This window comes from Scyliorhinus torazame, chromosome 17 (genome assembly GCF_047496885.1).
Source record: "Scyliorhinus torazame isolate Kashiwa2021f chromosome 17, sScyTor2.1, whole genome shotgun sequence".
Lineage (NCBI taxonomy): Eukaryota > Metazoa > Chordata > Chondrichthyes > Carcharhiniformes > Scyliorhinidae > Scyliorhinus > Scyliorhinus torazame.
In genome coordinates this window covers 17,559,253-17,586,758 of record NC_092723.1, presented here as the reverse complement: position 1 = coordinate 17,586,758, position 27,506 = coordinate 17,559,253, and the positions used below count along the sequence as shown (strand labels likewise).

Sequence of the window (27,506 nt, the reverse complement as noted above, 5' to 3'; positions counted from 1 at the left end):
GCAAGGGCACATTGGAGCCCCCCCTCCCCCCCCCCCCACAAAGGCCGCCACCCGACCCTCACACGCAGTGGTCCCGCCGGCCCAGAGCAGGTTAGAACGGCGCCGGCGAGACTCGCCTCTTTTCTTACGGCCGCTCGGCCCATCCATGCCGGAGAATCGGCTGGCCGGCCGGCCGCGTAGAGCGGCCCGCGACTGGCGCCGCACCAACCGCGATGGTGCCAATGGCGCCGATTCTCCGTTCGCGGGAATTCTCCGGCCCTGCCCAGGGCTGGGAGAATCCCGCCTACAAATCTATACACAAACATAACAGACAAATATAAACGGACTCACAAGAGTCTGTGCCCAAAGCAAATAAGTTGAGGGTGAAATAGCAGAAGCGATATTAGCAGGAAACACCAGGAACCGTGATGTGGGAGATTAAAAAACAACAAGAGATAGGAAGACACGGGTGGCATTTAATGCAATGCCCTCCAGCCAACGGGTGACATCTCCGTCGCCAACATTAAATGTGGCTGGACAGCAGGCGAGAGCCCGCTATTACCTCTATTCGGGAAGACCCGCCACATCATGTGCCAATCAGGCACTTAACAGGGTAGCAGTGGGGGAAATAATTGCAGGAAAATGGGGTAAAGATGGGGGAAGTGAGATTAATTGAAAGAGCTAGTGCAAATTGGATGGGCTGAGTGGCCTCGTGCGATGTACTGTTCCAAGATTTCATGATTTGTTGCATGGAACCCACTGGATAGCTCTGTCAAAGAGCCAGCAGTCACAATGTGTTGAATGGTCACATTCCTGATCACATGAACCAGAACCTAAATTCCCCCCAAAATGAGAGGAGCTTTGGCAAGGCAACATATTTCAATTTTTGAATGTTGGTCAGGACACTAGGATGGTGTATGACTGTTTCTGGCAAGACTGTTGCCTTTCAGACAAAGGCAACTAGGGATGGGCAACAAATGCTGTCCTTGCCAGCGACGTTTAAATCCCGTGAAAGAGTATTTTTTTTAAAGAATCAAGAAGAGAGTACTTCAATGCTGGCTTTGCTTTCACAGTCTACGCTTCCTCTGACCTGTGTGTCTGGAATGTTAATCTTTACTTTGATAAGTAAGCTTGACCCTCTCGCCTCCCACACCTCTTCAACCCTCCCTGCTTCTCCCACCACCCCCACCTTGAGAGGAATGTGCTGTAACTTGGGAGCAAGTCAATATGTACACTAATCATCCACCTCGAACTGATCCCTCAGCTACTCTGGGTGTGGGAACAAAACAAATGAATAAGCGGCGAGTCTGTCTTGTAAAGCCTATTAGCTTCGTCAAGACACACTGCAACAGGATCACGTTAAGATTAAATTTGTATGGCATTGGTAATGTTTCTGCATGACCAGAAATACAGAGAAGATAAATAGTGATTTGGTTAATTAAGAAAGGGGAAGAAAATATGTGCAGTCACTGTGAACAATGGCAGTATAGATCTGAGTGCCAGCTAATAACGGAGCTCTCCTACACTGCAGTATTTATATTTAATCTCGGGGAACTGCCATTATTGCAGAAGTCCAGCATCAATGAGCCAGCAGGGTGCTTCAGCAATACCCTCTCCAGCAGTTAGTGCAGAGCCACTGAAGGATATATAAGGGTTTTCTGCTCCACAGACCAGAAACACTTTGTAATCAAAAGATCCTTTTGTTCTTGTGGCTTTACAAAATCTGGTGCTTGGCAAAGGAACCCGAGACTGGGGGTAGGTTAAAAACAAATGTGTGAGACCCAGCAGAGGTGGACGTGCTGCGACAGAGGCATTTTTCGCCCTTCGATCAACGGTGAGATTGGCTGTTGATCAATCGCGTTATTCGTGAGTGGGTCTTCATTTTTCGATTTTAATTTCAGTTGTTCAAAGAAGTTTAGCGTTTATCCCGATTTATTTTCGATAGGTTTTGCTAGCGGTCTAAACTTCTCGGATACGGGTCATTTTCTATTTGTAACCTCGGGCCACTGACTGTTGCTGACAGGGTGGGCTGGGCAATCTCCTCCCAACGATATTTCTCCCCCTTCCTGCTGGGAGGCACTTGGCCGCTATTTTGTCTTCCCCAGCCCAGAGAGAAAGAAAGACTTGGATTTTTTTCTTTAAATGTAATGTACCCAATTAATTTTTTCCAATTAAGGGGCACTCTCGCGTGGCCAATCCACCTACCCTTTGGGTTGTGGGGGCGAAACCCACGCAAACACGGGGAGAATGTGCAAACTCCACACAGACAGTGACCCAGAGCCGGGATCGAACCTGGGACCTCAGCACCGTGAAGCTGCAGGGCTAACCCACTGCGCCACCGTGCTGCCCCTACTTGGATTTATAAAGTACCTTTCATGACCACGGATCGCCCCAAAGCACTTTACGACCAGTGAAGTTCCTTTGGAGTGTAGTCACTTCTGTAATGCAGGAAGAGCGGCAGCTAATTTGTGCACAGCAAGCTCCCACTAGCAACAATGTTATAGTTACCCTGTTTTTAGTGATGCTGATTGGGAGATTAAATATTAGCCAGGACACCAGGGATAGACTCCCCTGCTCTTCTTCAGACAGTGCTGTCGGGGTCCTTTATGCCTGACGGAGCTGATAAATGGGGCCTCAATTTTACACCTCACCTGAAAGATGACGTCAATGGCAGTCGGCACTCCTTGAATACTGCCCTGGGAATGTCAGCCTAAATTATGTGTTTGGCTTCCTGCAGTTGGACTTCAAATCACAACCTTCTGACTCAGAGGTAAGAATTGCTACCCACCGAGCTGTGACTGAAATCTATTGGCTGAGATAAGATTGTGAACTCTGTGCCAGAGGACATTACAGGCGAAGAAAATCCATTGTTCTTTCACAAGTTCCATTGCCTTGGTCATTAAATGCTGCATTTATCATGCTGCAGGGGTTCCCAAACTAGGGTGGGCAGGCCCCCAGGTCCACGAAGGGTCTCCAGGGGGTCCTCTGAAATGGAGGCTGCCATGTGACCGGCAGTTCGAAAGGAACAACCGACCAATTCCAAAAGTAATTGTACTGATTGGGCAGCACGATGGCACAGTGGTTAGCACTGCTGCCCCACGGCGCCAGGGAACTGGGTTCGATTCCAACCTTCAGGTGACTGCCTGTGTGGAGTTCTCCCCGTGTGTGCGTGGGTTTCCTCCAGGTGTTCCTGTTTCCTCCCACAGTCCAAAGATGTGCAAGTTAGGTGGATTGGCCGCGCTAAATTGCCCCTAGGTGGGGTTACGGGGGTAGGGTGGGGGATTGGATCTAGGTGATGTGCTCTTTCAGTGGGTCGGTCCAAACTCAATTGGTCTCCTTCTGCACTGTAGCGATTCTATGATTCTATGAAATAGACCAATTAGAGCAAAGCCTCTTGGCGCACTGGATGCTAACTATCAGCATCCAATGATTCACGGGGCTTCTCTCGGATTGGCCCATTTGAGTGATTCTATTTTGCTGTTGCTGGGCAGAAATGGCTGTGGCCGAGTGCGAGGATTGATCCTGAGAATGGAGCCGGTAGCTGAAAGAACTGGTGAGAGAGCAGGGAGTTCAGATCTCATAGAGGCATATGTGAGATCGCAGGGGGTTCAGGCCTCAGAGGCGTGTGTGAGAGAGCAGGGCATTCCGGCCTCAGAGTGGCATATGTGAGATCGCAGGGCATTCAGGCCTCAGAAAGGTGTGTGTGAGAGAGCAGGGGGTTCGGGCGTCGGAATGGCATGTGGGAGAGAGTGGGTGGGGGAGGGGGTTCGGACCTTAGAGAGCTGCATTTGTGAGAGAGGGGTGTGAGTGTGTGTGTGAGAGGGGTGTGAGTGTGTGTGTGAGAGAGCGGTGAGTGCGTATGTATGAGAGAGTGAGTGTGTGAGAAAGGGGGGTGAATGTGTGTGTGAGAGAAGGAGGTAAGTAAGTGTGTGCAAGACGGGTGAGTGTATGTGAGAGGGGGGGGTTGAGTGTGAATGTGAGAGAGAGGAGGGTAGGAAGTGTGTGAGAGAGGGGGGTGAGTGTGTCTGAGAGAGGGGATGAGTGTATATGATGAGAGAGAGGGGGATGAGTGCATAAGTGAGAGGGGGGAGTCGGGTGTATGTGTGAGAGAGGGGGTTGAGTGTGTGTGTGTGAGGGGGGGCAAGTAAGTGTGAGAGCGGGGATGAGTGTATATGATGAGAGAGAGGGGGGTGAGTGCATATGTGAGAGGGGGGGAGTCGGTGTATGTGTGAGAGGGGGGGGTTGAGTGTGTGTGTGTGAGAGGGGGGCAAGTACGTATGAGAGAGGGTGTGAGTGTGTGTGAGAGAGGTGATGGGTGTATTTGAGAGATAGGGTGGTGAGTGCATGTGTGAGGGGGGGTGAGTGTGTGTGTTAGGGGTGTATGCTTGAGAGAGGGGATTGAGTGTGTGTGAGAGGGGGGTGAGTGCATGCATGAGTGGGATGAGTGTCTTTGTGTAATAAGGGGGTGATGGTGTGTGAGATAGGGTGGTGAGTGCATGTATGAAAGAGGGGGGTCCATAGAACCCCTATAGGGCAGAAGGAGGTCATTCGGTCCATCAAGTCTGCACCGACCCTCTGAAGAAGCACCCCACCCAGGCCCATTTCCCCCACCCTATTCTCCTAACCCCACCTAAACTGCAAATCTTTGGACACTGAGGAGCAAACCGCGCCGGCGCCAATGGTGTCGATTCTCCGGAGGATCGGCGGATCGGCGTCGGGGCGGCGGCGCGCGATTCGCGTCCGTCCTGACGATTCTCTGGTCCAGCCTGGGCTGAGAGAATTCAGCCCAATATCTTGTGGATCTAACCAGGGATCATGTTATTTGGAGTTGGTAATGTGTACTGAGGCAGGTTTCAGAGACAATCTCGGAGTAAAAGCAGTGACCATAACATGTTAGAATTTAGCATTCAATTTGAGAGTGAGAAACTTGGGTCAGAAACAACTGTGCTACACTTAAATGAGGGTAATTATAAAGAAATGAGGGCAGAGTTGCTGGAGTGGACTGGGAAAGGAGTTTAGCAGGAAAGACGGTTGATCACTGGCGGATGTTTCTGAAACTAGCTCATGACTCACCACAAAAGCATGTCCCAGTGAGGAAGAAGGGTTATTGGAAGGGGATAAATCAACCATGGTTAATGAAGGAAGTGAAGGATAATGTTAAATTGTGGCAAAGATTAATGGTAAGCCAAAGGATTTGGAAAGTTTTGAAAATCAACAAAAGATGATGAAAAAAATAATACGAAGTCTTACAACACCAGGTTAAAATCCAACAGGTTTGTTTCGATGTCACTAGCTTTCGAAAGCTAGTGACATCGAAACAAACCTGTTGGACTTTAACCTGGTGTTGTAAGACTTCGTACTGTGCTCACCCCAGTCCAACGCCGGCATCTCCACATCATGGAAAAAAATAATAAAGAGGGAGAAGATAATGAGGGTAAACTAGCAAGCAATACAAAAATGGGCACAAGAGTTTCTTTAAATATATGAAAAGGAAGAGAGAAGCTGAAGCAAACACAGGACAATTTGAGAATAATATTGGGGAACCAGGAAATGGCAGAGGAGTTGAACAAATACTTTGCATCAGTCTTCATGGTGGAAGACACAAATAACATTCCAAAAATAAATAATCGGGGGGCAGGGAATAAATATGATAACAATCATGAGGGAAAAAGTACTAGGGAACCTAACAGAGCTAAAGGCTGATAAGTCCCCTAGACCTAATGGTTTGCATCCCAGGATATTAAAGGAAGTAGCTCACAGAGATGGATGCATTGGTAGTAATCAGCTTCCCTTAAATTCTGGGAAAGTCCCAGAGGATTGGAAAACTGCCAATGTAACAAAAAAGGAGAGAGGCAAAAAAACAAGTAACTACAGGCCAGTTAGCTTAATTTCTGTCATAATAGTAATTGCTTATTGTCACAAGTAGGCTTCAATGAAGTTACTGTGAAAAGCCCCTGGTCGCCACATTCCGGCGTCTGTTTGGGGAGGCCGGCACGGGAATTGAATCCGTGCTGCTGCCTTGTTCTACATTACAAGCCAGCTGTTTAACCCACTGTGCTAAACCAGCCCCTACATTGGGAAGATGTTCGAGTCCATTATAAAGGATGTGATATCAGAGCATTTAGAAATGCATTATACAATAAAGCAGAGTCAGCATGGCTTCATGAAGGGGAAATCATGCCTGACAATATTAGAATTATTTGAGGTGGCAATGAGCAAGATAGATGAAGGTGAACCAGTAGATGTAATATATTTGGATTTCCAAAAATGTTCAATAAGGTACCACACAAAAGGCTACTTAATAGGATGGAGCTGGCGATATTATATTAGCATGGATAGAGGATTGGCTGACAGATAGAGGACAGAGATTTGGGGTAAGAGGAGCATTTTCAGGATGACAAACTGTAACTAGTGGAGTGCCCCAGGGATCCGTGCTGGTACCTTGTATGGTACCAGGGCGATACAAGGGGGTGATGGGGCGCACACTCATGGGGCGCCATCCCATGCCCCGATATGACGTCTGCCACCGTCATCAAGGCCCTCAACACCATCTTCGCTCTGTTCGGTTTCCCCGCCTACATCCACAGTGACAGGGGATCCTCATTCATGAGCGATGAGCTGCGTCAGTTCCTGCTCAGCAACCCCCGGGGAAATGGGCAAGTAGAACGGAAGAATGGGACGGTTTGGAGGGCCGTCCAGCTGGCCCTACAGTCCAGGAATCTCCCAGCCTCTCGCTGGCAGGAGGTCCTCCCTGACGCTCTACACGCCATCTGGTCACTATTGTGCACCACCACTAATAACACACCCCATGAACGTGTTTTTACCTTCCCCATGAAGTCCACATCCGGGGTGTCGCTCCCGACTTGGCTCGCTGCTCCAGGATCGGTCCTTCTCCGTAGGCACGTCCGACTCCACAAGGCGGACCTCTTGGTGGACAGGGTTCACCTGCTCCACGCCAACCCTCAATATGCCTACGTTGAGTTCCCTGACGGCCGCCAAGATACTGTCTCACTCAGGGACCTGGCACCGTCAGTTTCCACCCCAACACCCCCCCCCCCCCCCCATGCGCCCCCCACCTCCCACCGCACCACCAATATTGACCCCACCAGACCCCCTCCCCTTTTCCGCACAAGAGGATGAAGAGGACTTTGGCACGCTCCCCGAGTTCCCCGATGACTGGCCAGCATCATCACCGCCACCACCGCCATCGGTGTCACCTCCACCACCGCCAGCACCGACTTCGCCGCCACCGTTACGCCGCTCCCAATGAAGCACCAAAGCACCGGACCGGCTGAACCTTTGACGGACTCCGGACCGTCAACATGGACTTTTCTTTCCCTACCACTGTACATAATTGCACTAATTGTATATAGTTTCACATCACCCCCGCCAGACTCATTTTTAACAGGGGGTGAAAGTGGTGATCCACTGTAATAGGAGATGTAAGGTAGGACCTGCACTACAGGTTTGCCGGTAGCTCCTGCCGGCTGGCTCCGCCCAGGAAGAACTGTATAAATACGCGTGACCTCCAGTGCCCTGCCATTTCGCCAGCTGCAGCAGGAGGCCACGCATCTGACTGTAATAAAGCCACAGTTGTACCCAACTTTCGTCTTTGTGCAATTGATCGTGCATCAGGTGCTACCGCTGAGACAAGGCTGGCACCTGAAAATGGCAATGTATGAGTTTGAAACAAGTGCAGACACTAAAATGGATGCCCACATAGCCAGCATTAGCACTGGATGCGATCTGGGACTATTTCCTGCCATATCATTGCAATCCGACTTTTTTAACATTTTAGTTACCTTTTCAGAGTCTTCCTGAAAATCAATTTCTGCCACTCCTCCCCTGACACTGTCAGCCCATCCATGTTAGAGTGTGACACCCTTCCGATGTCCTGCTGTAGATGGGGAGGAAGAGGGGAGGAGTCAGGCAGGGTTTCTGCTCCTTGTGTGTGGTCAGTGATTCCTGGCGGAGTGCACAAATGCGGGGATGCTGCTTCAGGACAGGGTTAAGCTCAGCTCTGATGCTACCCAGGCGGAAGTAGCACTCGTCCAAGCTTACAACTTGAAAATGGCCACTTAAGCACGTTACCTCGGTGTTGCCTGTGCCCAGAGCACTGTATACCAGCCAAGACCTGCACTTTTAGAATAAGCAGTGAGTAAATTGGAAGCAAATGTAATTTTGGGGGAAAATCCAAATACAGGAGGCTGGATGCACGCCAGCGGCCTGTAGCGGTCGCGCCGTGCAACATGGCGCCAGCCGCACGCGGACCCAGCCTGCCAATTCGTGACCCCTTTTGGCCAGGCTCGCTACACCTGGACCACCGCCCCCCCCCCCCCCGCCAAAGCCCCCCCTGCCCGATCGGCTTCCCCCCCACCCCCCCCAACTGTGGCGCTGCTGGACTCAGTCAGGTAACGTCCTGAGGCCATCCCGCCGGCGTGCGGCAAACTCCGAGCGTACGCCATTTTGGAGGGGCGGAGCACCGCAAAAGCAGTGCCGCCCCCGATTTCGGCGGCAACGTGGATTCTCCAGCCCATCGCCGAATGTGATTTCAGCGTCGGAGACTGGAGAATCCCGCCCCTGTTCTGACTGCACGTACTCTGACCAACACACTGACAATCATAGAATCATCGAATTTACAGTGCAGAAGGAGACCATTCAGCCCATCGAGTCTGCACCAGCCCTTGGAAAGAGCACCCTACTTAAGCCCACACCTCCACCCAACCCCAGTAACCCCACCTAACCTGTTTGGACACTAAGGGCAGTTTAGCGTGGCCAATCCACCTAACCTGCACATCTTTGGACCGTGGGAGGAAACCGGAGCACCCGGAGGAAATCCACGCAGACACGGGGAGAACGTGCAAACTCCACACAGACAGTGACCCAAGCCGGGGAATCGAACCTGGGACCCTGGAGCTGTGAAGCAACTGTGCTAACCACTGTGCTACCGTGCCGCCCACCAATAGAAAGCAGGTGGACAATTGGGGCGTCATTCACCCAATATCTGTGGATTGTTTTCAGGATGTTGGGCATGAATTTCCAAGAGTGTTTTCATCTCTAAGTGGACCAAAGACATTTTATTCCCCCTCTGAATATTTGCCTCTCGCGGGGATTTAGCGGACGTTCACGAGAAGAGGAAAAATGGTGTGCAGGTACCCGTTGTACTTGCCGGGCTGAGAGAGGAAACTGCTGTTTTTTGCCTCGTGTCCAAATACAGACACGCATCTTTAATTCTCAATGACTGAGGAAGCAAATGTCTATCATCAGAAGGTCAGACATTTACAGAGCAGCTGGATCTGTCATCAGCCACCTCATCATAGTCAAAAAAAAACCCAGAGAAAACTTGATAATGTCAGCTTCATTGTGATAAGATTAGAGCCGAGTTGAGAGGTCTGAAAAATCATTATTCTCTCACATTCTCGTCTGCAACCTGCCAACGAATCCAGGAATGTCGAATGATTTCAGAATTTCTCAGCATCTGGTGAGACTGGGAATTCTGCCGCTTACCACCAGCCATGCCTCAGTTCTTGCCTCTTGAGTTTGAACCTCGTGAGACCCACATCAGTGATTTCAGCACAAGCTCCAGGCTAACACTGCAGTGCAGTACTGAGGGAGTGCCGCGTTGTTGGAAATCTTTGGCATCAGATGTTAAACTCTGACCCCATCTCTTTTCTCATGTGGGCACAAAATGCCCCATGGTGCTTCTTTGAAGAGGACCAGAAAAACATGCACCAGTGACCTGGCAATATTTATCACTCAAACAACATCATTAAAAAAACATTTAATTGGTCATTTTCACAATTACTGTTTATGGGATCTTGTAGGCCAGGATTTTACCCTCCCCCATCAGTGGGTTGGTAGGTGGGATGGGGGAGGGTAAAATCCTGGCCTACAAGACCCATAAACAGGTGAGGCCTAGGACTGGGCCTGCCTACCCTCGCCACAATTGAGGCCCTTAAGTAGCTAATTGTTGACCCACTAAGGGCCATTTCCCTCCCCGCCTCAATTTTCAGGCTGACGGAAGGAGTTTGAGGGGTGTGGGGGAAGCCTGAAAATAAACCAGGTTTAGGCCTCAGATGGGGAAGTTGGTCAGGCTCCATCGGCAGCCCGCTTTTAACATCGGGGGCACCTCCCTGTAACGTCCAGTCACTGCGGGTCACCCCAATACCCATGTGTTCATGTCCCTCCCCCCAGGCTTTGCCTCCGTCACTCTAAGAACCCCCAAAACAATCTGATCCTGCACTCCCGGAACTTAAGCTCTGGGGATGTTTGTAGTCCCTGTCCCGTGCATTGCAGCTTCTGACTCCTCAGGAACTGGAGCGCTGCTGGTCAATGAGATTGGCTGGAGGCTCTCCGAGGTGGGAAAAGACCTACCTCCAGCCAAATAATGCTTCTTGGACGGTTAAATGCCTGGGAATCAGTCCGTGTCGGCGGGAAAACGCTGACATTCTACAAATCCTGGATTATGTGTTTTACAGCAATGACTAGATTTTAAAAATAATTGACTATAAAGTACTTTTGGATGTGGTGGAAAGTATTTAATGGAACTCTTTCTTTCTTCAACTAGTTCTGTGATTTACCTTTGCTGTGTATAATCTGAACCTCTTTGAAAGATTTCTGAACCAACCAATAATACTTTTCTTGCTTCTTTGATGTCTTAATGGGTATATGAGTGCGAAGCTGCCCACGTAGAACTTTGTTTTGCTGACTTAACTGATCTCAGAGTGAGTGGTGGTACATGGAACATGGAACATACAGTGCAGAAGGAGGCCATTCGGCCCATCGAGTCTGCACCGACCCACTTAAGCCCTCACTTCCACCCTATCCCCGTAATCCAATAACCCCTCCCAACCTATCTTGGTCACTAAAGGCAATTTATCATGGTCAATCCACCTAACCTGGACTGTGGGAGGAAACCGGAGCACCCGGAGGAAACTCATGCAGACACGGGGAGAACGTACAGACTCCGCACAGACAGTGACACAGCGGGGAATCGAACCTGAGACCCTGGCGCTGTGAAGCCACAGTGCTACCTGTGGTAGGAAGGCTAAAATTGGATCACTGTACTTGGAAGAGGCTTAGTTCTTGATTTGGTATCTATCTGAAATCTGCTGTAGAATGCAGATGGGTGGACATTGGCTCGAGACAGGATTGGGCACTCCTGTCATGGTTTCTTGTTGTCACAGAGCCAGTAAAGCTTTACTGTGCAGGTACAAGCCTAAACAATAACCATTTGGGCAATGCAGACAGGATCAAAAGGTATTAAGGATTGTTGAATCAAGGCAAGTTAATGGAGTTAAGATACAGATCAGACATTAATTAAATGACAGTACAAGCTCTAGGCATTGAATTGCCTACTCCTGTTCCTCTGCCTCTCAACTTCCAGGAGAAAATGGATGAAACCTACTCTATCGGGGACGCATTGCATAGTGAAACTGGAACTCAACCCACACACAGTAGCAATTCATGAATCTGATGGAGAATTGTTTGACGAGATTATTTATGTTTGTTTATGGGCAGTCCTGTTTTCCACAGTGCCACTGTTTAAGTTATGCATTCTCTGGGGAGCCACAAAACGCTCTTATTCTGCTTTATTTAATCAGAAATAACTGCATGTCTGGAGTGTTCGTGACTGGTCTTATCGAGACACATTCATATTGTCAGGAACGTTAGGATGCTTGGGTTAAGAAATATGGGAAGACCCCTGCACCGTTTCCCCCCCCCCCCCCCCCCCGCCCGCCCCGGCCACCCCCTGACCCAATTCAATTGGAGGATATTGATTATTGATATCACGGCAAAAACACACATGGATCAAATTGGTGCTTTGGTGTGTGCAGAGTCGCTGCTGTGCCCTATGGCTTTTTATTCCTATGTGATAGTATTTTGGCCTCACATAGGGGTGAAAGCCATGGGATACAGGGTGAGAAACGCATCTGCAATTACCCATTCCTATTGTAATCAGTCCTACTGTATAACCATTTGCGAGACTCCTATTAGGAATGAGGAGTTATCCGATGATATAATTCGAATTGGAATGTATTGCTGTGCATATAAATGCAAAATTTCCGGTGGATATCAGACATTTTTATAGAGAGGAGTGTAGGCTGTATCAGATTGCTATAAGGAGGGAAGTAGGTTTATCCTTAAAGATAGCAAGATGGCAATGTCTGTGCAGTGCAGATTTTCGCAAACATTCATCTGGTTCACTAATCCCTCGGGGAAGGGAATCTGTCATCCTTACCCGGTCTGGCCTACATGTGACTCCAGAACCACAGCAATGTAGTTGACTCTTTAAAAAATTGCCCTCCGAAATTTCTGAGCAAGCCACTCAGTTCAAGGGCAATTAGGGATGGGCAATAAATGCTGGGCCAGCCCAGCGAGGCCCACATCTAGTGAATTAAAAAAGTTACTTTTGAATAGGAAAGATGAAGAGTCTGAATATTGCGTTCAGGGATTGGAGGCTATTTATCAATGCCAAAGTTGAAATTTGTGGAGCAAAGCGCCCATGATAGGCACATTGTACGATTCCTTTAGAAGGGGCAGACATGATAGGCCCTAATGCCATTTTCACATTCCCTTGGCAACACTTTAAAAAAAAAAACATTCACAGAATGTGGGTGTGGTCAGTGAAGCCTACATCATTGCTTTTGAGAACATGGTGGCTCAGTCGAATTCAACTGAGTGACTGTTGCTACTTCTGTTAACAAACCACAAGCTGCGGGTATGTTTCTTGTATCGGCCAAATGACCACATAACCAGTATGTTAGTTCAAAAGACAGCTTATTATTAAACACAAGACGTATCTCTCTGTGCAATGATCCCGCGGCTACGCATTAAACTACACCTATCAACGAAGATGACATTTACTTAACTTCTGGGTGACTGGCTCTGTGCAGGTAGATAAGGCCTTTATCTGAGTCGCCACGTCGGCTGGAAGTCGTCAGGTTCGTCTCGGCTGCGGCTCGTCTCTATCAGGTAGCGATCGCGGGTCTTGAACTTGGCTGGTCATTATGCTGCAATTGGAGTGGGCACGGGCCGATCCCAAAAGAGACCGATCCCTAGTTGTGCAGGGCCTCTTATCCTTCTCCTTTTTTGTGCCCATTTGGGCGGTCCCAACGCAGGATCCAATGGATCGATAGGCTCTCGATCACCCGAATCGATTCTGGCCAATTAAGGTCAGGTACCTCGAAGGCTGGGCGGGTCCTAGTCATCATTGTCCCAAGTATGTACGCCTTTCCAAATAAGGGGAAGTGGCTCCGGTGAGTCTGCTACTGTTGCTATTCCTCAATTTGAGTCTATTGTCCTGGGGAAATCGGTGATTGGCCTTTAACAGGTGCAAGTTTCAGTTCGGTTTGGTTTTCCTGTGCACAGTACACAGCGGCTGTGCACTGTCTGTGTCTCAACTTGACCACAATTCCCATTATCCTTTGCGGGCGGCCATTTTACATGGCCACATGACTTCGGCCATTTCGGAGACAATTACATTGCTATGGATCTGGAGTCACATGTAGGCCAGACCCAGTCACGATGGCAATTTTTAAAAAAAAGTCTCCAATAGTAATTTAGTCATTCTGAAGTCAAGTGTTCAAGAAACTGAAATATCAATGTGCCACAAAATCTTCCAGCCTGGTGCATCATCGGAACTTGATGCTTAGGTAGTGAATCGCTGCAGCAGGCTTGAATCAAGTTATACATCCCCTGCTGTCCTAGGGTTGCGAACCGTTCAAGGCTGGCCTTGAGTCTCCAGAAATTGAATTGCTGATATTCAGGTCACTGCTGCAAGCTACGCTGGAGCATCGAGTGTCGCTCTAAAAATCATAGAAATGGCAGAAAGAAAAATTGTGCTTCTTTGTCATTTTCTTGGAACACTTCAATTTGTTGGTTATAAAAATGCTGGAGGCGGGGAATAAACATAACTGCTTGACAGCCAAGAATCATCCATTGAGTAATGAAAGAGCTTTTTTTCATCTCCAGTTGGTGTGGCAAGACAGGGTACAATGAGGATAGATGTTGGGTTGATCAATGGTGAGAGTGTTAAGGCAGAACAAAAGACAGGTGGTCATGTGATGATATCTCCAGGAATTCATTCAACTAGAGTTGGCAACTCTAGTTAGCACAGGCAGGCTACCATCATACATTGCTGATCATCTACACTCTGTGACCTTTTGAATATTAATTCAGAATATGGATCACAGGTAATGGGCGGGATTTTCTGACCCCGCGTCGGGTCGGGGAATCGGCAGGAGGGGGGGCGTGATTCATGCGACGACACCCTGACGCCGGTCCTCTGATTCTCCTGTAACCGGAAAGTCGGCGCCATTGGTGCCAGCGCAGTTGCCGTGCGCCGTCAGGGGCCGCTCTACGCGCCCCCCCCCCAGGCGATTCTCCGTGCGCGATGGCCGAGTGCCTGCCGAGATAGGCCGAGTCCCACCGGCGCCGTTCACGTGTGATCCAACCCAGCGGGATCTCGCCGTTCATGTTGCGGGGGGAAGTCTGTTGGGGGTAGGGGGGAATCCAACCCCAGGTGGGGGGGCCTGCACGGTGGCCTGGCCCGCGATCGGGGCCTACCGATCGGCGGACGGGTTTATCCTGGTGGGGGCCTATGTTCCTCCGCCCCAGGCCCTGTAGCTCTCCGCAATGTTGCGTCGGGGCCGGCGCGGAGAAGGAAACCCAGGCACATGTGCCAATTCGCGCCGGCCGTTGTGCACATACGTGAACTCGCGCCGGCCGTAGCGCGCATGTACGGGCCTGCAGCGCCCGTTCTGACGCCGGTATCGGCAGCTGGAGCTGCGTGAGGCTCTCCAGTGCTGTGCTGGCCCCCTGCGCGGCGCAGGATCGCTGCTCCTCGGGGCCTGTTGACACCGGCGTAAAACGCTCCGCCGTTTACGACAGCGTCAACACTGAGCCCCAGGATCAGAGAACCCCGCCCAATATGTTTTTTGATTAATATATAGGCCTTTTATTTAGATGCAAATTCTCCAACTCCTCCCAAAATCAAAATCAAAAGCTAGACTGTCTTGACAGTATGGTAAATGGTGAAAATTATATTTAAACGTTGTAGGCGCAATTTAATGACCTTGTCGTGCCTGACTTGGTGATGCAGTGAAGACAATGGGCAGGATTCTCTGACTCCCCGCCAGGTCGGAGAATCACCGGGGGGCAGTGTGAATCCCGCTCCGCCGCCCCGACGCCGGCTGCCGAATTCTCCGGTGCCAGTTTTTTGGCTGGTGTGGGGACCACGTTGCACCGGTCGGGGGCCGTTGGCAGTGGCCCCCCCGGCAATTCTCCGGGCCCCGATGGGCCGAACGGCCGCCTGTTTTCGGCCGGTCCCGTCGGCGTGAAATACACCAGGTCCATCCCGGCGGGACCTGGCTCTGAGGGCGGTCTGTGGAGTCCTCGGGGTGGGCGCGGGGGGGGGGGGGGGGGGGGGCGGATCAGGCCCTGGGGCGGGGGGACCCCACGGTGGCCTGGCCTGCGATCGGGGCCCACCGATCTGCGGGCGGGCGTGTGCCGTGGGGGCACTCTTTCCCTCCGCACCGGCCTCTGTAAAGCTCCGCCATGGCCGGCGCGTAGAAGAAACCCCCTGTGCATGCGCAGAGATCACACCAGCGGTTCTGCTTAGAATCGTGCCCAATGTTTTGGCTCCACCTACTTCCTGTGGTAACGAACTCCACAGGCCCATCACTTTCTGGATGAAGAAACCTCTCCTCATCTCAGTCCTAAATGATGTGGAGATGCTGGCACAGCAAGAAATCTCACAACAGCAGGTTAAAGTCCAACAAGTTTATTTGAAATCACAAGCTTTCGGAGCGCTGCCCCTTCGTCAGGACCTGATGACCTGACAATGGAGCAGTGCTGCAAAAGCTTGTGATTTCCACGTTATACAACATCTGCCATTCATTTGCCCACTTACTCAGCTTGTCCAAATCACACTGAAGCATCTCTGCACCCTCCTCACAGCTCCCCCTCCTGCAAATTTGGAGATATTACATTTAGTTCCCCAATATAAATCATTCGTATATATTGTGAATAGCTGATGTCCCAGCACTGATCCCTGCGGTACCCCACTACTCATTGTCTGCCATTGGGAAAAAGGGTCCTTTATTCCTATTTTTTGTTTCCTGTCTGCCAATCAGTTTTCTGGTCATCTCAATCTACTACGCCAATCCCATACGCTTTAATTTTAGACACTAATCTCTTATGCGGGACTTTGCCGAAAGTCTTCTGAAAGTCCAAATAAACGACATCCACTGGCTCCCCCTCATCAACTCTACTAGTTACATCCTCAAAGAATTCCAGTAAATCTGTCAAGCATAATTTCCCTTTTATAAATCCATGCTGACTGTCCGATTCTGCCAGTGTTTTCCAAATACTCTCCTATGAAACCTTTTATAACGGACTCTAGCATTTTCCCCACTACTGACCTCAGGCTGACTGATCTATGATTCCCTGTTTTCTCTCTATCCCTTTTTTTTTCAATAGTTGGGTTACATTAGCTGCTCTCCAATCTGCAGGAAATGTTCTAGAGCCTATAGATTCTTGGAAGATGATCACCAATGCATCCACTATTTCCAGGGCCACTTCTTTAAGTGGGATGTAGATTCTCAAGCCCAGGGGACTTATTGGCCTTCAAACCTATTAATTTCCTCAATACCATTTCCCTACTAATATTGATTTTGTTCTGTTCTTCCATCTCTCTAAACCCTGTGTTTCCCCCACATTTCTAGTACATTATTTGTGTCCTCCTTTGTGAAGACAGAACAAAAGTATGTAATTAGTTGGTCAGCCATTTCTATGATCCCCAATAAAATTCCCATTTTTGACTGTAAGGGACCTACATTTGTCTTCACCAATCTTTTTCTTTTCACATACCTACAGAAATGTTTACAGTCAGATTTTTATATTCCCTATAAGCGTACTCTCATACTCTATTTGCCCCTTTTCCCCTTCTTAATCAATCGCTTTGTCCTTTGCTGAATTCTAAACATCTCCCAAGCTCAGATCTGGGGCGAAATTCTCCGGTATCGGCGCGATGTCCGCCGACTGGCGCCCAAAATGGCGCAAATCAGTCAGGCATCGTGCCGCCCCAAAGGTGCAGAACGCTCTGCATCTTGGGGGGCCGAGCCCCAACCTTAAGGGGCTAGGCCCGCGCCGGACGGATTTCCGCCCCGCCAGCTGGCGGAAAAGGCCTTTGGTGCCCCGCCAGCTGGCGCGGAAATGACATTGCCGGGCGACGCATGCGTGGGAGCGTTAGCGGCCGCTCACGGCATCCCCGCGCATGCGCTTGGAGGGAGCCTCTTCCCCCTCCGCCATGGTGGAGACCATGGCGAAGGCGGAAGGAAAAGAGTGCCCCCACGGCACAGGCCCGCCCGCGGATCGGTGGGCCCCAATCGCGAGCCAGGCCACCGTGGGGGCACCCCCCGGGGCCAGATCGCCCCGCGTCTCCCCCAGGACCCCGGAGCCCGCCCGCGCCGCCTTGTCCCGCCGGTAAGAGAGGTGGTTTAATCCACGCCGGCGGGACAGGCATCCTAGCAGCGGGACTTCAGCTCAGCCGGGCTGGAGAATCGCGGGGGGGGGGCCCACCAACCGGCGCGGCGCGATTTCCGCCCCCGCCGAATCTCCGGTGCCGGAGAATTCGGCATCCGGCGGGAGCGGGATTCCCAACAGCCCCCGGCGATTCTCCGCCCCAGCGGGGGGTCGGAGAATCTCGCCCCCGTTGTTTTTTTTTCTGGCCAATTTGTATGACTCTTCCTTGGATAAGTACTATCTCTGATTTCCCTTGTAAGCCACGGTTTGGCCACCTTTCCCCTTTTACTTTTGCATCAGACAGGAATAGGAAATTGTTGCAGTTCATCCATGCGTTCTTTGAATGCTTGTCATTGCCTATCCACCGCCATCCCATTAAATAATTTTTCCCAATCCATCGTAGGAAACGTGCCATCGCAATTTCCTTTATTAAGATTCAGGATCCTAGTCTCAGAATCAACTACATTATACTCCATCTTGATGAAGAATTCTATTATATTATGGTCACTCATCCCAAGAGGCCTCGCACCACTAGTTTGCCAATTATTCCTTCCTCATTACACAATACCCAGTCTAAGATGGTCTGTTCTCTAGTTGGTTCCTCAACGTATTGGTCCAGAAAGCCATCACAAGAATTCCTCCTCGACAGTACTGTTGACGAATGTAATATAAAATAGTTACTTTAGAGATATTAGTTACAGTAATGTAAATATATGCCGGTCTGATTCTGTTAGTTCACAGACAAAGGATTTCAGAACGCATGGCAAAGCAAGGGGGAGGGGTGTCCAGCTAAGGAGGAGAAAAGGATGCTGGGTAATAGGAGGCCAGAGGAAGGGATGAGAAGTGAGCCAATCAGGATGTATGGCCAGGTCAGGAGGGGTATAGGATGACCTATGGGAATCGTGTATGTGAAACTTGATGCCATTTGAATGTATTTGCAGAAATCCCTTTGTCTCCTTCTTCATTCATTTTCCAGGGGTCCAGGAGACTGGTTCTGTGCCCTGTGTCTGTGAGAAACGAGTCAGACTTGCAAGTCAAATAAAAATAACTAATGCTATGCCTGCAAATCCATCTCGAGTTTTAATGAGGCCAGACTGACGGGTAAAGAATTAAGATTTCTCACTGTTGCTAGTTTGATTTGCCCAATCTATATGCAAATTAAAGTCACCCAAAATTGCAGATGTTGCTTTTTTGCATGCATCTCTAATTTGCTGCTTAATGCCATTCCTGACAGCACCATTACAGTTTGGGCGTCTACCCCTGATACAACTCCCACTAACGCATTTTGCCCCTTAGTGTTTCTCAGCCATACTCCTATGGATTCCATATCGTTGGAGTTAATATTTCCCTCGTTATTGGGTTAATTTCCTCATTAATCAGCAATGCAACTTCACCAACGTTTCTTTATGTCTGTCCTTCCTCCCCCTGGGTGTTCAGTTTCCGTAAACATTCCCTCGTTCCTCACTCGCTCCCATCACATTTTCCCACAAGTGGCCAATGGAAGTAACATGGATTTGACAAATTCAGGGGCGGGGGGGGGGATGTGATAGATAAGTGGCAGGAAAATAATTGTGGAGCTTTAAGAGCAGATGGTGTAGTGTACTTTGGGTCCACACATCCGTCTCTATTCCAATGCTTGATTAAAAGATGTCCTCCACTATAGCTCATGGTCCCAAAAATAATGTTTTTTTATTATATAATGGGGCAGAATTTGTGTGACGATTCTAGTGATTAAAGTATGCAAAGGACTTGATAGTGTGATGGACAGCGTTTATGTATTTCATTGTTGTTTGTGATAAACATGTTTTAATGTGTGAGGTTAGGATGTCTTCTTACCCTCAGAGTGATTTGTTCCAATTTAAATTATTTCAGTAGTGGGTTTTAAGAATAAAATAAATTATTTATTATCACACACTTGTCCTGGAGTTTTAAGATACAACATCTTGCTCACACTATCAAACACACGCAAGGATAGATAAAGATGAAGAGAAGACAACATGATTACAGTCTGGAGTTATTTCAATCTCTTTTGTTGCAGGCCTGTAGTTTCTTGGATGATTTGATGCTGTAGCTGAAGTAAAGTCTTTTAAAAGCAGAGAATTCTCAGTAAGCTGCAAGGGTTCTTGTTACTCAGTTGCCAGAATGTCAGCTCTCAGGTGAACTTGAAGTTGGAACAGGTTGGGAGCTGATGTGGGGAAGGTCCCTTCTCCCAGTTGCCAAGGTACAGCTTTATACTACCTTGCTTGTGGAGTTGATTTGCAACAGGTTTGATGGTGTAAATGGTGTTTCTCAAGGGATCTGTTTTCGAACAGCTTTCATGTTTTCTTGTAAAATCAGATAACAAACATGGCTACCTTGTCCATTGTGACTAGTTACAATTCAAAAGTCCTTCTCCAAATAATGTGGTGCATCATACCTGTAAACACCCTGTGGAATATTTTCAAACCCTGAGAATGTCAGACAACCAAGGTCTTTGTGTTTGGGATGAGGAGCCATCACAACACCATGAAAGGTCGATGAGATCCATTTCATAGTAATTTTGCACACGTTGATTTTCAATGTCTCTATAGCCCATGGTGAAGCAGATAGTCTGCTGGTGTGTTATGGTCTTTCCTGTTGACAATCCATCTTTACCAAAGGGATGTGTGGATTTCACAAGTAGCTGTGATTGTCCATATTTCAATTAGGCATTTGCTGAAGTTTCTGGGCTGTCTGCAGCTGAGTCAGATGATAAGCTGCCGACATCTTGAACAGCTTCTGGTGTCCAGTTTTAAAAATGTAAACATAACTTTGCGATATCTTCGTGCCGGTACTGGTATGACAACCGAGTAATACAAAAAAGAACTATTTCCATTGGTGGTGAAATAAACTACAAGAGGCCATAATTTTAAAATGAGAGGCATGTTATTTAGGTGAGAAATTAAGAAAAACTTTTTCCAAATAAAGGGCGATGGAATTCTGGGATCCCATTCTCATAAAATCTGGGACCCCCTTCTCATAATGATGTTGGGTCAACATAAGCTTTCAAGATAGAAATAATTAAATATTTGTTCGGCAAAAGGTATCAAGGGAGCCGGAGGGATGCATGTAAATGGAATTGAGGTCGATATCAACCATGATCTAACTGAAAGCAGAGCAAGCCTAAGGGGCTGATTGCTGACTTGTATTCCCAATGTTCCTAATTAATGTTACCTACCCATGTACTGGCTAAAATAAAAATAGAAAATACTGTGAGTGCACAGCAGGATAGAAGCAGCGAGACAAAACTAGATTTAAGTTCGGGGTTATAAATTTATGCCAAATATCTTTTGCAGGGACCTCGGTGAAAATGTTATTTTCAGGCACTGACTTCTCAGAACGTAAGAAACGGGAGCAGGAGAATGACATGTGGCCCCTCACGCCTGCTCTGCCATTCTACAGGACCATGGCTGATTTTCTGCCTCAACATCCCCATAACCCTTTGTTTCACTGAGGAAAAAAACAGTCCACCTCAGCCGTAAATATAGTCAATGACGGAGCGTCTACTGCTCTCTGGGGTAAAGAGTTCCAAATACTCACAACCATCTGAGTGAACAAATCTCTTCTCATCCTGAATGGTCGGCCCTGTATTCCGGAATTCTAGATACCTCAGTCAGGGAAGCAACCTTTCAAGTCTATCCTGTCAAGTGCCTTCAGAGGCTTATGGGCGGGATTCTCCGACCCCGTGCCGGGTGGGAGAATCGGCGAGGATGGGGCGCGATTCATGCGGCGCCACTCCGATGCCGGTCCGCTGATTCTCCAGTGACCGGAGAATCGCCGCCATTGGCGTTGGCGCGGCGCCGGTCGGGGGCCGCTCAACACGGGCCCCCCCCCGGCAATTCTCCGCGCGCGATGGGCCGAGTGCCGCCGAGTTAGGCCAAGTTTCCCGCCGGCGCCATTCTCGTATGGTCCTACCCGGCGGGACCTCGGCATTCACGTTGCGGGGGGGGCGGCCTGGTGGGGTGGAGGGGGGATCCGACACCGGGGGGCTTCAACAGTGGCCTGGCCCACAATCGGGGCCTACCAATTGACGGGCGAGCTTATCCCGGTGGGGGCCTATGTTCCTCCACGCCGGGCCCCGGTAGCTCTCCGCCATGTTGCGTCGGGGCCGGCACGGAGAAGGCAACCCACGCGCATGCGCAAACTCGCGCCGGCCATAGCGCGCCTGCACGGACCCGCGGCGCCCATTCTGACACCCGTATCGGCAGCTGGAGCAGCGTGAGGCTCTCCAGTGCCGTGCTGGCCCCCTGTGTGGCGCAGGATCGCTGATCCTAGGGGCCAGGTGACGCCGTCGTAAAACGCTCCGGCGTTTATGACGGCGTCAACACTTAGCGTCAGGATCAGAGAATCCCGCCCGCTATGTTTCAATGGGATCTCTCCTCAGTCTCCTTTTGCATTTCCAGATTTAATTTTGGACTTCCAGAATTCCCGATTTTTTCATTTATGAACATAAAGCGCTCTGATTACTGAACTAGGACTGTGAAGACAAGCCAGCAGCAGTGTTGTTGCTGTCACGTAGATGGGGGCAGTGAAAGGTAGCTTACCCCAGCCAGCAACACATGACATGAACAGTTGAATGCCTTCTAAATGCTTTTATATCTTTAGGCTGGTGACCAAGACAGACCTGTACAACCCCTCCAGGCCTTAAATTACCTTTGAGTGATACCGCACTAAAGGCCTGCTCTCTGACACAAAGCCATTTGTTGCATCGATAAATTAATCTGCCGGCTGGCTGTTCTGTCCTTTAGAACAAGTCTGTCAGGTAATGTTCTGCATCTTCAGTAGTTGCAAACCCAATAGGTTTGAAGAGGAAAAAGACGGGGGGGCACGACGATGCAGTGGTTAGCACAGCTGCCTCATGGCACCGAGGACCCTGGTTCGATCTCGGGTCACTGTCCCTGTGGAGTTTGCACATTCTCCCCGTGTCTGCGTGGTTCTCACCCCCACAAAGATGTGCCGGATTGATGGATTGGCCACGCTAAATTGCCCCTTAATTGGAAAAAAAAGAATTGTGTACTTAAAATTTTTTTTAAAGAAATGTTCAAAAAATTAATTATGCAATAAACTGGAGACACTGTCCCCTCATGTAATTAAGTAAGTCCCACCAGAGACGTATTCTTCACAGTCTGACTTGTTTTAAGCATCTCATTGCCCACAGCAGAGTAAGGAGACACTAATTATGACGAATAGTACAGTAATAGTCTTGTCTTTCTCCAAAGCCAATGGTTGACATATTCCACACTGACCCTTCCCATCTACATTCCACGTCTCCCCTCAGGCACTAGACCAGAGACAGGTTATAACAGTATTTTGCTGAGAAAACATAATCTCTTCACGAGCCCAGACAACAAATATAAATGACCCATTTAACTATGGGTAGCACCACCACCGAGATTGCTCCTGTTCTTTTTCCAAATGGGTGCTTGAATAGTCATCATGACCATATCAAAAGCAGTTAAGTGCTTTCTGATGAGATGTTTATTAACATTGTTAGGCATCAGGTTTGGGACCCTGGAGAACTATTTCCCTGCCAGGTTGTGGGGTGATGAGACTTGCTACAGTCTTTTCACTCACCTATCCACAAATATGAAAATGAAAAATGAAAATCGCTTATTGTCACAAGTAGGCTTCAATGAAGTTATTGTGAAAAGCCCCTAGTCGCCACATTCCGGCACCTGTTCGGGGAGGCTGGTACGGGAATATAACATTATCTTGGGTGACCTTGCGTTACTAGATTTGGCCTGGTCTTCACAATAGTATCAGCTCTCTGGTAAGTACAGGGGCTGGATTCCCAACCGCCTGCCACCGTAGCGGAATTCCCAATGCGGCGGAGAATCCCACGGGGGGAGAAAAAGCAGGATCAGTGCCTGTGATGCCTCAACCCCTGCTGGTGGCAGTATCGCCGATCATGCCCCTTCATTGGATCTCAGGTAACCTGCCATGAGACTAACCACAATGTTAATAAACATCTCATCAGAAAGCACTTAACTGCTTTTGATATGGTCATGAGCTGTCAATCATAGCTCAATGTTTATAAACGCTGAGGTCAGTTTCACAGAGGGTCACTTTAGATCCATTCAAGGTTGAAGGGAAATTAAAATAAACAATCCTGACGCCTGGCTGCCTGAAAGCTGTCAATTACAGCTTACCAAAAGCAATTTCTCTTTGAAGTGAACAGAAGCCTTGCAGATCAAAGGATCTGAGGGGGTTTAAAACGTTTTGATGTGGTTTTCATTTTTTATGAAGTTACAGCTGCAGCTTTCTAGACATGTGCCTGAGGCAGCAGGTGTAAGAGACAGGTGAATGAAAAAGCAGTGTTTGGTTTTGCTGTTTCTGCCTAGACTGTTCTTTACCTTCAGGCAGGGGTGATTGATGGGGGTGTCTCTAGTATTGGGGATCCTCTGCTATTGGGGGGTCTCTCTTATGGGCTTTATTCTGTTATGGGGGTTTCTCTGATATGGGAAGTTTTCTGATAATGGGGGTTTCAGGTATGGGGGTCTCTGGTGGGGGTCTCTGATATGGGGGGTCTCTGGTGGAGGGTCTGATGGAGAGGTCTGATGGAGGGTTGGCAGGGGAGTCAGTGGGTGGGGGGGATTAGGTCACCCTCATGCCTGTGTACTGTCGGAGCGGAGGTGACCCAGCAATTCCCATGGTGAGGGGGAGGGCAGGATTTGCATTGCAGGGGGAGGGGGACCACCCGCTGGACCTCACTATCAGGCCGCCAACTCAAAATTGAAGCCCAAAAGCGAGATTCAGGATTGAATCCCTTGCGATCCCCACCATACATAAATTTGCATAGCAAGGAACAATGAATGGCTTCTGGGCACCATTCCCAGCACCAGGGTGGACCAGAAGCAGTTCAGCTCCGGTGGGAGAACCTTTCTCCCGAACAGAGAATCTAGCTCCAGGTGTCTGACTATTTACATATTTGCATTCTGACCAATGAAGCAAAACATGTAAATACATCACCAGCCAGGCAGTTTGCAAATTTAGTTCCCTATTGAACACTGACCTGAAGTTCTGACTCATATTCTCTCCATCATTAGAACACCTATCCCAGCAAGTTGCATTTGTATAGCACCTTTAACATAGCAAACCATTCCACCTCTGTAATACCAACCCCACCATGCTCAACACATCCGCTTCCAAAACCGCACAGTTGGCTGGATGGCTGATTCGTGATTCGCAGGTTCAGTTCTCGTACTGGCTGAGGTTATTCATGAGTGCCTGAGGTGTGGTGATCCTCAGATTAAATCACCACCAGTCAGCTCTCCCTGTCAAAGGGGAAAGCAGCCTGTGGTCATCTGGGACAATGGCATTTAATATGAATATCAGGTTTGGCTCAGGGGACAGTATTCTCACCTCTGAGTTCGAAGGTGGTAGGCTCAAGCTATACTCCGTACATAGTCTGGATGAACACTCTCAGTGCAGTACTGAGCGAGTGCTGCACTGTCGGAGATGCTGGGCGGGATTCACTGATCCTGAGGCTAGGTTTTGACGGCGTCGTGAACGCCGTCGTAACAGGCCCCCAGGAGCAGCGATCCTGAGCCCTACAGGGGGCCAGAATGGCACTGGAGTGAGTCATGCAACTCCAGCAGCCGATACCAGCATCAAACGGGGGCTGCGGGTCTGCGCATGCGCGTTGCTACCGGCGCAAACTCCTCCGCGCCGGCCCCGATGCAACATGGCAGAGAGCCACAGGGGCTGGCACGGAGTAAAGGAGGCCCCCACCAGGAGAAGCCGGCCCACCAATCGGTAGACCCCAATCGTGGGCCAGGCCATGGTGGAGGCCCCCGGTCTTTTGGGTGAAACATTGAGCTAAGGCCCAGTCTAACCTCTTAGGTGAATGTTAATGATCCCATGGCATTAGTTTGAGGAGGAACAGGGAGCTCTCCCTCTATTTATCTCTCAACCGATATCACTGAAACAGATTGGGCCAGAACCTGTGAGGAATGCCACTCACGGTCAAAGTGCCACTCTGCTCCTTTTTACTTCCACTGGAATGCAGCTGCAGGTTCACTGCCTGACCTTCCATCTCGGGCCGGGTGTGAAAGGTGCTGCACAGCCGCTTCCCCAGGCCTGTAGCTGAGTGCGGCAGGGCCTCGGCCCCATTTGTCTGCAGCATTCGGTCATCAACCTGGTAGGTTTAAAAGGTCCCAGGCTCTTTGAGAAGTCAGGGCGAAGGTAAGGGCGTGGATCAGTGGGAGAGACAGGTCAGGTAGCTGGTGGGGTAGGGTGGGTCAGGGCACAGGATGGCAGTGGGGGGCGGTTAGGATAGGTTGGCGGATCGAGTGGTCTCAGTGGAAGGGGTAGGATGGGTCGGATGGCAAGTGGGTGGGTCACGTGTTCGGTCAGAGGCGTCAAAGGGTGGATGATGTTAGTTGAGGGATGGTAGAATAGTCACAGAGTAGTCACAGATGTGGTTGGGGGTGGGGGGGTTGGTAATGGAGAGGCTGGGGGTTTGTCCAGTGGGAGGTCGGGGGACAGGGGGATTGTTGCTAAAGTCCCCAGGAGTTAGAAGTGGTTTTAATTTGTTTCATGTTTCCTGGTAACTATTCTGGTAAGAGAATCAGAACCATCCAAAGTCTCCAATTTAAATTGGAGTATCAGACGGCTCCAGGGTAAGAGCAGGGTAATTGCCAAATAGAAGTGTAAAGTGCCCGGGTAATCGGGTAATTCCTGGGCAGCCCTTTAGGGCAGGGTCGTGCAGGGCAGCTTTTTAAAAATTAGTTCATGGGCTGTGGGCATCGCTGGGCTGGCCCAGCATTGGTTGCCCATCCCTAATTGCCCTTGAACAGCAGATTTCCTTCCCTAAAGGACATTCGTGACCTGGATGGGTCTTTAACGACAAATGACGATAGTTTCATCGTCACCGGTATTGAGACGAGCTTTCAATTGGGCTGGATTCTCCGGTCCCCAAGCCGCGTGTTTCTTGGCGGCGCGCCATTCGCTGGCGGTGGGATTCTATAATCCCACCGCTTGTCAATGGGATTTCACCTAGAAGCCGCCCCACGCCACCGGAAAACGTGCGGGTGGGGGTGCGCTGCCAGCGAGAAAAGTGAATCGTAACGGCCGGAGAATTCCGGCATTTGTTCATTGCATTTAAATTGCACCAGCTGATGTTGTCGGATCTTCTGGGGTACCTCCTGTGTCGGACCCTCTGGACGTCGCTGTGCGCAAATTGGCCGCGCATTCCTTCAAAAGGACTGCATTTGCTGAAAAGGGCCATGGGATGTTCTCCGGCTGTGAAACGGCTGCATAAAATGGCTTTTTATTCCCAAGTTACAGGTATTCGGACTGAGAGATTGAAGGTGTTAATGCCTTTAAATTGCTCTGATTACGTCAGATCTGTGATTCATATGTAAAGCGAGTTCTCCATGCATCACAGTTATTGCAGCAAAATAAGCTGACAGTTTCTATCAGGACGATGAGCCTCCCTTGACAAATTGCTGTCTGTCGCCTGAGCCGATTCCTCGGAGCTGTAAAGATTTCAATTTACTGGGGCACTATTGAAATGCTTGGCGGAGCGTTAAATTTTAACTGGTTTCGATATTGCATATTGTTTCTGGGTGCTTATGTCATCGCTGGCTCCAGGTTCTGATTTTATTTAAGTGTTTCGGACCGGCCTCATCATTAAAGATGTAACATGATTCTCAACGCCCCATCCTGCTGGGCTTTTCTCCCTCTGTTTTTTGAAGCTGAATTGCATACTCATTTTTCAGCTTCAAAGCTGAGAAATTCGATTTGAAGTTCAATTTAGATTATACTGAGCAAGAGGTTTCAAAAGAAAAAGCATTTATTGAGCAGCCTGAGCTTGATGACACTTATTAATGTTGACAGCTCCTGTTATACGTCCCTGTGAAAGCGATTTTAGCAGGCCAGATTCTCCTGTTGGTGCAGATATTGAATCACCTGGTGTGGCGATTAATGGGAAGTCAGAGAATCGATCCCGAGGCCCATCTTTCCATTCTGTTCAATTAATG

The 27,506-nt window shown here is 49.3% G+C and overlaps 1 protein-coding gene across 6 annotated transcripts in view; it reads left to right on the top strand.

Annotated features, from left to right (window-relative positions):
* Positions 1-27,506, top strand: part of LOC140393751 (uncharacterized) — a 213,826-nt gene that overhangs the window by 90,666 nt on the left and 95,654 nt on the right. The window contains exon 1 of one of the 6 annotated variants that reach the window (XM_072480134.1): positions 1,493-1,845. The exons of 3 other annotated variants lie outside the window; for them this stretch is intronic. The gene's annotated coding sequence lies outside the window, so the exon portion shown is untranslated. Of the gene's footprint in view, positions 1-1,492; positions 1,846-1,876; positions 2,750-27,506 lie in introns of those variants that run through there. 2 more of the 6 variants (XM_072480133.1, XM_072480132.1) reach the window with 2 other exon arrangements.